Source organism: Mustela erminea, chromosome 7, assembly GCF_009829155.1.
Source record: "Mustela erminea isolate mMusErm1 chromosome 7, mMusErm1.Pri, whole genome shotgun sequence".
In the NCBI taxonomy this organism is placed as follows: Eukaryota; Metazoa; Chordata; class Mammalia; order Carnivora; family Mustelidae; genus Mustela; species Mustela erminea.
In genome coordinates this window covers 114,314,095-114,326,241 of record NC_045620.1, presented here as the reverse complement: position 1 = coordinate 114,326,241, position 12,147 = coordinate 114,314,095, and the positions used below count along the sequence as shown (strand labels likewise).

General features: G+C 36.4%; 1 pseudogene; it reads right to left on the bottom strand.

Moving 5' to 3' along the window:
- Positions 1–208: 208 nt before the first annotated feature.
- On the bottom strand, positions 209–1,328 carry LOC116596564 (annotated as a pseudogene).
- Between the last annotated feature and the right edge of the window lie 10,819 nt (positions 1,329–12,147).

The following is a 12,147-nucleotide window of genomic DNA, read 5'->3' as shown; positions in this document are numbered from 1 at the left end:
TTCTTTTTTTTAAAAGATACATTTATTCAGTGTCATGATCAGACTATTAAATTGAGCAATCAACAGCATGGATACAAAAAAAAAAAACCTACATTAAAACATTTTGTTGGAATGCTTTACATTTTCTACAGAACAGAAACTAAAATAACCTGTTATACAATTAGTCACAAATACAGCCCTTGAGTTTTTTTGCCTGTACACATGAGTATTGTCTAAAACATGTCTTCTTTGTAGCAGCTAGGTCCTGCCACCACTGTGCTTGGCTGAGTTCACAAATCTGTTGTAACCTGTAGCTTTCCTGTCACTTCTTTGCCTCTTCTCTCCTGCTAAGCTTTGTTTCGTGGCAGTAATTAAAACCTTCTTCCACTGCCATAGCTACCACTGCTGCTGGAACCACCATAGCCACCTTGGTTTTGTGGTTTGGCAAAGTATTGGCCTCCACCACCATTGGGGGCCAGAGTTTCTGCCTCCAAAAGTTCCTCCTTTCATGGGTCCCAAATTTGAGGATTGATTGTTGTAATTGCCAAAATCATTATAATGTCCATCACCTCCTAAGTTGCTTCCATCATTAGCAAATCCATTATAGCCACCCCCACTGCTACCATATCCACCACCACCTCAACTACTGCCAAAGCCACCTCGACCACTGAAGTTCCCTCCACCACCAAAATTGTCATTCTCACCAAAACCACCTCCATGACAACCACCAAAGTTTCCAGAACCACTTCAGCCTCTTTGGCTGGAGGAAGCACTAACCATCTCTTGCTTAGTTAGGGCTTTCCTTACTTTGCAGTGTGGCCATTCACAGTATTGTATTTTTGAATGACAATCTTTTTTTTTTTTTTTACAATCTTGTCTACAGAATCATGGTCATCAAATGTTCCAAAGCTAAACCCCTCTTTTTTGCCACTGCCTCGGTCAGTCATGATCTCAATCACTTCACTTTTCCCATACTGTTTAAAATAATCTCTTAGATGATGTTCTTCAGGGTCTTCTTTAATGCTACCAACAAAAACTTTTTTCACAGGTAAGTGGGCACCAGGTCTTTGAGAATCTTCTCTTGAGACAGCCCTCTTTGGTTCCAAAACTCTTCCATCCACCTTGTATGGTCTTGCTTTCATGGCTTCATCCACCTCCTCCACAGTGGCATATGTGACAAACACAAGTGGTTGGTGTTCGGATCTCTCATTATCACACAGTCCGTAAGTGTTCCCCATGGCTCAGAATGGCTCCTCAGGCTCTCATAGGTTGTTTCAAAGCTCAGACTTCTGATGAAAAGCTTCCACAGCTTGAAGTTCAGGCTCTTTGGGAGACTCTGACTTAGACATGATGGTGGTGGGAGGGGAGATTTTAACAGTGCTTACTCAGCGGTGTCTTGGGCAGAAAAGACTCAGGCATGCAGTTCTGTATGGCTTTAAGTATACACACATGATTTAGTAGGGGGAGTTAAAAATTCAAGAAGATAGTTAAACTAATGAGATAGGCAGGGAGCATGAAATCAGACAAAAGAGGCTAAGCCTACAGGAAGGAGGGCAGCCTCCATCCTTTGAGATGTGAGAGGGAAGCTAGAAAAAAGTTCTGAGCTAGAGAGAAAAGAAGCTGAAGACTTTCATGTAGAGAAATGAATGAAATATGCTCTTAAAAAAATGAGGGATTTGGAGGCTTTAGTATGTGCGAAAGATTTGAAATAAGCATAATGAATAATGTTGACAAGGAATAAAATCTGTCTAGAACCATGGCCAACCAGCCATTGAGACCTGATGGGGGAAGGAAAAGATTCATTTCTAGAGAGTCTAAAGCAGATTGCCTTATGAATCTCTCTCACATCTATCATTATGCAGAAGTAGAAGTAGGAGAATATTATAGTGTAAACTTTACAGTGAACTGTAAGCAAGACAATATTGATAGTAGTTGGCAACCTGCCACTTATTACTCTAAGTTTCTTTAACAACATACAAATACCCACATTTTTTTTCTCTCTGGAGTTCTGAAAATGGGTATAATGATAGGACAAATGCAGTAAAAAAAAAATCAAGCTTGTGAAATAAGAAGGGAGTAGGAGGAGCTGATCCCTGAACTTGGAATTTTAGGCTTACAGCTGGATCTCCAGAGGCATTAAGAAGGAAGAAAAAAAGATAGGTCAAAAAAATGGTGTATAGGCAAACAGATCAAGGTACACACAGCTTTATCGTGGTATTGCATTGACATAGTCTAAACATAAGTCATTCAAACTGGAAATTCCTGGGAAACAGAATTTTCTAATCCCTTAGTTTTCCAAAGGTATACAGTTGACCAGAGGTATTGGATACTATCTGTCTGTTGAATTTTATAATGCTGGGAAGTTGAGATTTAATGGATTACTACACAAAGCAGCAGGAGCAAAAATCTTGTGGGGTGACTGCGTCTTTATACTCATCTTTTAAGTAACCTTCAGAGTCTAGCAGAATATATCAGGGACTCAGTAACCTCAGTAAATAATGATTACATTGAATTGAACTCTGTCATTTCCTTATGTTTTGTATGCTTTAAAGTTCAGAGTTTTACCATTTTACTTACATTTTTCTCTATCTTTACCTTGTTTTTCAGTTTCAAATGCTCTTTAATCAGATTATCATGTGTCTTCTACTAAACACATCTACCTCAGACTTTAAAGAGCCTTCTAATCTTGCTCAGAAGCCCTTCATTCTGGTATCAGGTGATGAGCCATAACTCTAATATTATATTCTTACAAAAAATTTACTTCAGATATTATAGCAAGTGCCAGTTTTTTGGGAGATTGTGGAAAAGTGATAATACTGGTACTACTAATATTGGTTGTAACAATTTTGAGCCCATTCTATATGATGGCAATTTTTGATGTTTTAACCATGCTTGAGGAAAGTCATTTTATAAATGCACCCGAGGAATTACTGATATGTACACAAACTCCTTAACAATTCAGGTTGATTCTTTTACTTCCTGTCTTTACTATTTGCCAAATTATGGTAAAGGATAGACAACCATATTCTCATTTTTAAAAATAGATTTTTAATTTTAGAATGATTTTCGATTTACAGAAAAGCTGTGAAGATAATATAGAAAGTTCCCATCTATCCCACATCATTTCCTTTCCTGTTAACATCCTATGTTAATATAGGACATATCTACTGAATCAATATTGCTGCATTAGTTTGTACATTATTCAGATTTCTTTAACTATTACCTAATATTCCTTTTCTGTTTTGGGGTCCCATGCAAGATCCCGTATTATATTTAGTCAGCATATCTCTTTAGGCTGCTCTAAACTGTGACAGTTTCTCAGTCTTTATTCTTTGTGACCTTGACAAGTGTTGAGGTGATACTTGTCAAGCATTTTGTAGCTCGTAGAATGTCTTTTGAGTTTTGTTGATTTTTTTCAGATTATACTGGGGTTATGGTTTTTTGGAAAGAATATCAAAGAGGGAAAGTGCCATTCTCACCACATCATATCAAGAGTACATGCTGTCAACATGATTTATCACTGTTCATGTGGTCTTTGATCACTTGGCTAAGGTAGTTTTTGTCAGGCTTCTCTTTTCTACTCTTCCCCCACCCTCACCCCCCCAAACACACTGTGCATTTCAGAATAAAGTCACCATATGTAGTTTGTGGTTAAGGAGTTGAGGTTATACTCTACCTCCTGTGGGGGAGTAAATACACCTGCCTACCTCCCTTGCTTTAATCATTTACTTATATTAGTGTGAACTCATGAAATTTATTTTATACTTTGGTTTGTAATCCCATACTACATTATGTAGTTCATTGCTCAAATGATTCCAGCTTTGGCCATTTGGTAATTCTTTTAGTTGACTCCTGTGTCCATCACACCCCCCGTATTTTTCTTGCATGTTTTTCATGTCCATTTTTTGAAGAGAGAGGGCACTTAATCTGGTCTTTCAATTCTTAAATCCCTATTCAGGGGACAAATTTAGATTTTCTGTGTTTTTCTGTGTCCATAAACATAATGCGCAAAGTAGCACTTAAGCTGAATATTTACCTTTGTTTGATGCCTACTATAAGCATTTGAATGCTGCATTATGTTATTTTTTCATTTAGACCTCACAGTATGTGTATTTTGTAAGCATATAAATACTTAATGCTTGAACCTGCAAGTCTTTGCCTGCTATATTAAAAAGGTGTGAATCTAATAGAAAGTGAACCTTAATTACATTACCTTACATAGCAAAGAAATTTGGCATTGTCTAGTACTTGGTTAAACTCCTTTCATAATAGTCTTTATAATGCATCATTTAGAAAAGAATTTTAAACTCCGCATAATTTGAGTATAAACTATTTTATTATAATAGATCTGCCCTTTGATACCACAGAATCTTATTCCAGACTATATAAACTGTAATCTGTTTATAATATTTTGCCATCAGAAGTCAAGTTATTTTTGTATCCATTTTTAATGTATCAGTTAAGTTCTAGTTTTTAGGTTTCTGATGTGTTTTCAATTAAGTCTCAGAAGACAGTATGTGTTTTATTTGTTAATCTAAGCATAATTTAACAGTTGAGCAAGTATTCATTATTAAAATAATCACAGTGTTGAAATACAAAATGTTCTGAGTACCTTTCCTGATCACAGAGTTGTTTTTGGTTATAGTATTTTGACATTGAGGAGTTTTGTGTATATGAAAATTTGAAGTAAACAGAACATAAGAACCCTTTTTGGGGAAACATTTTCTGGAATAATGTCTATTAGATTAATTAATTCTTTACCAATATCCTCTGTAGTGCATTTAAAATCTATCTATGAAAGACCCACAGCAAATATCATCCTCAATGGGAAAAAGCTTGCAGCCCTCCCGTTGAGATCAGGAAAACAACAAGGATGACCACTCTTACCACTCTTGTTCAACATAGTATTAGAAGTCCTAGCAACAGCAATCAGACAACAAAGAGAAATAAAAGGTATCCAAATCGGTAATGAAGAAGTCAAACTTTCTCTCTTTGTAGATGACATGATTCTTTATATGGAAAACCCAAAAGACTCCACCCCCAAACTACTAGAACTCATACAACAATTCAGCAACGTGGCAGGGTACAAAGTCAATGTACAGAAATCAGTGGCTTTCTTATACACTAACAATGAAAATATAAAAAGGGAAATTAGAGAATTGATTCCATTTACTATAGCACCAAGAACCATAAGATACCTGGGAATAAATCTAACCAAAGAGGTAAAGGAACTGTACTCGAGGAACTACAGAACACTCATGAAAGAAATTGAAGAAGACACAAAAAGATGGAAGACCATTCCATGCTCTTGGATTGGAAGAATAAACATTGTTAAAATGTCTATACTGCCTAGAGCAATCTATACTTTTAATGCTATTCCGATCAAAATTCCACCGGTATTCTTCAAAGAGCTGAAGCAAATAATCCAAAAATTGGTATGGAATAAGAAGAGACCTCGAATCGCTAAGGAAGTGTTGAAAAACAAAAATAAAATGGGGGACATCACGTTACCTGATTTTAAGCTTTACTACAAAGCTGTGATGACCAAGACAGCATGGTACTGGCATAAAAACAGACACATAGACCAGTGGAACAGAGTAGAGAGCCCAGATATGGACCCTCAACTCTATGGTCAAATAATCTTCGACAAAACAGGAAAAAATATACAGTGGAAAAAAGACAGTCTCTTCAATAAATGGTGCTGGGAAAACAGGGCAGCTATATGTAGAAGAATGAAACTCGACCATTCTCTTACACCATACACAAAGATAAACTGGAAATGGATAAAAGTCCTCGATGTGAGACAGGAATCCTTCAGAATCCTAGAGGAGAACATAGGCAGTGATCTCTTCAATATCAGCCACAGCAACTTCTTTCAAGATATGTCTCCAAAGGCAAAGGAAACAAAAGCGAAAATGAACTTTTGGGACCTCATCAAAATCAAAAGCTTCTGCACAGCAAAGGAAACAGTCAACAAAACAAAGAGACAGCCCACGGAATGGGAGAAGATATTTGCAAATGACAGTACAAACAAAAGGTTGATATCCAGGATCTATAAAGAACTCCTCAAACTCAACACACACAAAACAGACAATCATATAAAAAATGGGCAGAAGATATGAAAAGAGACTTCTCCAATGAAGACATACAAATGGCTATCAGACACATGAAAAAATGTTCATCATCACTAGCCCTCAGGGAGATTCAAATTAAAACCACATTGAGATACCACCTTACACCAGTTAGAATGGCCAAAATTAGCAAGACAGGAAACAACATGTGTTGGAGAGGATGTGGAGAAAGGGGAACCCTCTTCCACTGTTGGTGGGAATGCAAGTTGGTGCAGCCTCTTTGGAGAACAGTGTGGACATTCCTCAAGAAATTAAAAATAGAACTTCCCTATGACCCTGCAATTGCACTACTGGGTATTTACCCCAAAGATACAGATGTAGTGAAAAGAAGGGCCATCTGTACCTCAATGTTTATAGAATCAAGGCCACGGTCACCAAACTGTGGAAAGAACCAAGATGCCCTTTAATGGACGAATGGATAAGGAAGATGTGGTCCATATACACTATGGAGTATTATGCCTCCATCAGAAAGGATGAATACCCAACTTTTGTAGCAACATGGACGGAACTGGAAGAGATTATGCTGAGTGAAATAAGTCAAGCAGAGAGAGTCAATTATCATATGATTTCACTTATTTGTGGAGCATAACAAATAGCATGGAGGACATGGGGAGATAGAGAGGAGAAGGGAGTTGGGGGAAATTGGAAGGGGAGGTGAACCATGAGAGACTATGGACTCTGAAAAACAATCTGAGGGTTTTGAAGGGGCAGGGGGTGGGAGGTCGGGATACCAGGTGGTGGGTATTATAGAGGGCACGGATTGCATGGAGCACTGGGTGTGGTACAAAAACAATGAATACTGTTATGCTGAAAATTAAAAAAAAAAATCTTTGCAAGGTCAAATAGTGGTGGGATGTGGGGGCAAAACATCCCACTTCTTGTTATTCATTCAACAACTATTTAATTGATTCTATATAACAGACACATTTATGTTTGCATGGGAGACAGCAATGATCAAAACAAGAAGAGTGTCTATCCTATGATGTTTACATGTCCTTTGTACATGTTCTGTCCAACAGAAAAATAATACAAAACACTAATATGAGACATATATGTGATTTTGTATTTTCTGGTAGCCATGGTAAGAAAAAGTGAAATTCATTTTAATAGAATTTTATTTAATGCAATATATTCAAAATACTATCTCAGCATATAATAAAATAGAGATTATTAAAGAGAAATTTCATTTTCATACTAAGTTTTTGAGATATGTGTATTTTATACTTGTAGCCTGTCTCAATTTAGGCTGGCCATTGTTAAAATGCTTGCTTGTCACATATGTATCGACAAGCTGTATTGCTCAACATATGTCTATACTGTAGGCACCACAGTCACAGATACATTTAGGGAAACAATTTATTCCTAGACGATTTGAAATTGGATGTCTTTAATTTCAAGCCATAGTAAAATAATAGAATTTGAAGCATGAATATAAATTCTAACATAAGGTTTTATAAAATTTTTAATCACTAAATATTTTTAAGATGAGAGTAGGAGAAAACCTCTATTAAAATCTTTTACAATAATTGGATACCAGTAGTTCCTTTTTCAATTTATTAAGAAAATTGAGGGTAGCTGAATTTATTTAGTATTACAGAGACTGCAGAAATGATTTAGTTCTGAAGGTTCAAATGTGTGAGTTTTGCTGATAATTGATTAGGTGGGTCTACAAACCCATGAACGGGTTATTTATCCTAATAGTCCTCCCTTCCCATTCAATTCACTGTATCTCAGCATGTTATTTGTTATCCCTCCTCTGTTGCCTTCTGAATCACTCATACACCCTTGCCTTATTGGAGAGTGCCCTTTATTTTTTAGACAAGGCCAGTGGTTTAATGATTATTAAAAGTCTTTCAGATCTTTGAATGTTTTTCACAATAACTAATGTATTTTAATGCAACTTCTACTTTTTTATTGGGTAAAAGGATTTGTAGGAGATTATGGATATGGTGAAAAAAAATCAGGGCAAGGGAGAGAGGTAGGGCAAGGACCCATAAAATGGAAACTTGGCCAAAGTGTTTCGATCATAATTCTTATTTTCAAAGTTTAAGTTATTTTCATTGATATATTTCATTTATAGCAGGGATGCTTTTGGTTTGTTCCCAAACTCCCACATATTGTTAGAGATCACTAGTAAAAACAGATTCTCCTAAAATGCTCAGTACATTTGATATGCCTTTATAAATCATTAGAAGAATGAATAGCATGAGCCTTTGTGGCTCAATAAGTTTTGACTTAGTAGAGAATATTTAGAATTCAATTTATTCAAAAGTAATATTACAATATCACATGTAATGGGTGTAACAAAAAAGTGTTTTGCCAACAACATGCCCAACACTTGTCCCACCCAGATCTGCTACCCACTGGTGCAAAATGTCTTCTCTTCACCTTGCTTAATTAACTACCTGATCATAAGGCCATGTGGGGGTGGGAAGGAGGGAGGAGGAGGAGGAGGTTGGTAGTTGAGATCCTTGAGTGTCCCTATCCTTGATTCTTAGGGAATATAGTCCAACCTGCTGTGTGTGTGTGTGTGTGTGTGTGTGTGTGTGTGTGTGTGTGTGTGTGTGTGTGTTTCCTGCTCCTGTACCATTAGGAAAGTAGCCCAAGATTTTCTTTCTTCTTCTGATTACACTGAAATAAAATTGTTGTATTTTATCTCTAGGCCATGAACTTAATGTCTTAAATTCATTTCTGGAATTAATTCCCTTTCTGCTCTAAGCAAGTAAAGTTTTCCTGAATATCATGACAGAGTATGATGATTTTTATTTTGGTCTGTCTCTACCTTAGTATATAACTAAATTTTTCTTGCTTACTCCAAATTTTACTTCTTGATTGATTTTAAGTGTTTGATTTATTAATTAGGTACTCAAAACTTAAATTTGGTTGGAAGTAGGGCATAAGAAGACTGAAAAAAATCAAGTACTACATATATATTAGTAAGAGATGTAAAAAAAAAAAAAGCACAAAGAAAGAATATGTCATTCCCATACCATTTTCATGTGTAGCTTTGAATTTTATGGATATCAATATCAGAACATAGCTTCCTATCTAGCTTTGTACATAGATTCCTATATTCTAAACCTGGTCATTGGGGAAGCAGTGAAGGGACTTTGTAATGCCCATCAGCCACATTTGGTATTCATATTGTTAGTAAGTAAATACAGATTTGGTGGGCTAAATGGTACTTTATCAGATCAGATGAGTAAAACATATTTGCAGTCCTACATGGATGTTTCAAAACAAAGAGTAACTGAAATAACATGTTTAATAAGATATATTTTATGCAACTTCCACCTTGGTTTTTGATCACTAAAATATAATTATAAAGTTAATTATATATAAGATTACTTTTTCTCCCTCAATATTCAGAGCTACATCATATCTAAAGTTACATTTTCATTCATATACTAAACCACCCACCCATCTGTCTGTACATATATTTATGAATTTTTTTCTGAATTTACAGTTGCTGTAATATCAGACTCATGACTAAAGATGCTATAAAATCTATGTAGAATTCTCAATTGGTGTAATTCTTTGTAAAAAAAATCTGCTTGTCCATTAAATTCTTCAATGAGAGTACTGAGATCTTACTGTTGTGCTGGAAAGAAATTTAGAAGAAAATAAGTGGTGGACCACTAGTCTATTTTTGAAGTGCCTCCTTGGTTCACTAGGAATTGGGCTCTAGACTCCCTTTTTATTCTTGATCCCATTTTTTTTCTTATTTGTTATATGGAATTGTTTTCTCTATTAGGAAATAAGAATTATTTACTTCCTCAAGCCCTAACACCTCCTCTTCTTCCTCTATGTAAGTAGTTTCCAAGGACTTGATCTTAGAAGCTATTAAAAAAATTGTTCCTCCATCATGATGTTATAAAACATCTCTAGTACTCAATATCAGTATGGTAACACACCTGTGTTAAACCTTTCTCCAATTAAGAAAATGTAGTATTAAAATTTTCAAAGATGTCACTAAGTAAAAGAATCATTGACTGAATGTCAATGAATTTATCCCTAGCTTAAGACATGAAAAGTTAAAGCTAACTGTGAATCTTTTCTTGATACCATTCCTCTCTATCCATTTCCAAAAGCAACCATTATGTTGATATTTGTGTGTATCATTTATATATTTTTATGTGCTTGTTACCAATCCATGTAGTCCTACACTATAAATGTGTATATGTATACTTTTTATTTTAAATATTACATGCATCATTTTACAACTTGCATTTTTTGTTCCAAAGTAATTATGACATTCATCCCTAATGACATGGATAGCTCTAGTTAATTTGTTCCTGCTGCTCTAGTCTTTGACTGTATGAGAATACAGCAAATTATTTATCCATTCTTCTACTGATTGACATTTATATTTTACCAATTTTGGTTTTGCTCTAATAATTTTTTTATTAAATTTTTAAATTTTTTAATAAACATATAACGTATTTTTAGCCCCAGAGTTACAGGTCTGTGAATCATCAGGTTTACACACTTCATAGCACTCATATCATAGTACATACCCTGCCCAATGTCCATAACCCCACCACCCTCTCCCGACCCCCCGAACCCCAGCAACCCTCAGTTTGTTTTGTGAGATTGTCTCTTATGGTTTGTCTCCCTCCTGATCCCATCTTGTTTCATTTATTCTTTTCCTAACCCCCAACCCTTCACATTGCCTCTCTGCTTCCTCATATCAGGGAGATAATATGATAGTTGTCTTTCTCCGATTGACTTATTTCACTAAGCATAATACCCTCTAGATCTATCCACATTATCGCAAATGGCAAGATTTCATTTCTTTTGATGGCTACATAGTATTCCATTGTATATATATACCACCTCTTCTTTATCCATTCATCTGTTGATGGACATCTAGGTTCTTTCCATAGTTTGGTTATTGTGGACGTTGCTGCTATAAACATTCGGGTGCACGTGCCCCTTTGGATCATTATGTTTGTATCTTTAGGGTAAATACCCAGTAGTGCAATTGCTGGGTCATAGGGTAGTTCTATTTTCAACTTTTTGAGGAACCTCCATGCCGTTTTCCAGAGTGCTTGCACCAGCTTGCATTCCCACCAACAGTGTAGGAGGGTTCCCCATTCTCCCAATCCTTGACAGCATCTGTCATTTCCTGACTTGTTAATTTTAGCCATTCTGACTGGTGTGAGGTGGTATCTCATTGTGGTTTTGATTTGTATTTCCCTGTTGCCGAGTAATGTGGAGCAATTTTTCACCTGTCTGTTGGCCACCGGGATGTCTTCTTTGCAGAAATGTCTGTTCATGTCCTCTGCCCATTTCTTTCTTTTTTTTTTTTTTTTTAAGATTTTACTTATTTATCAGAGAGAGAGAGGGGGAGAGAGCAAGCACAGGCAGACAGAATGGCAGGCAGAGGCAGAGGAGCCCGATGTGGGACTCGATCCCAGGATGCTGGGATCATGACCTGAGCCGAAGGCAGCTGCTTAACCAACTGAGCCACCCAGGCATCCCCCTCTGCCCATTTCTTGATTGGATTATTTGTTCCTTGGGTATTGAGTTTGCTAAGCTCTTTATAGATTTTGGATACTAGCCCTTTATCTGATATGTTGTTTGCAAATATCTTCTCCCATTCTGTCAGTTGTCTTTTGGTTTTGTTAACTGTTTCCTTTGCTGTGCAAAAGCTTTTGATCTTGATGAAATCCCAATAGTTCATTTTTGCCCTTGCTTCCTTTGCCTTTGGCGATGTTCCTAGGAAGACATTGCTGTGGCTGAGGTCGAAGAAGTTGCTGCCTGTGTTCTCCTCAAGGGTTTTGATGGATTCCTTTCTCACACTGAGGTCCTTCATCCATTTTGAGTCTATTTTCGTGTGTGGTGTAAGGAAATGGTCCAATTTCATTTTTCTGCATGTGGCTGTCCAATTTTCCCAACACCATTTGTTGAAGAGGCTGTCTTTTTTCCATTGGACATTCTTTCCTGCTTTGTCAAAGATTAGTTGACCATAGAGTTGAGGGTCTATTTCTGGGCTCTCTATTCTGTTCCATTGATCTATTTGTCTGTTGTGCCA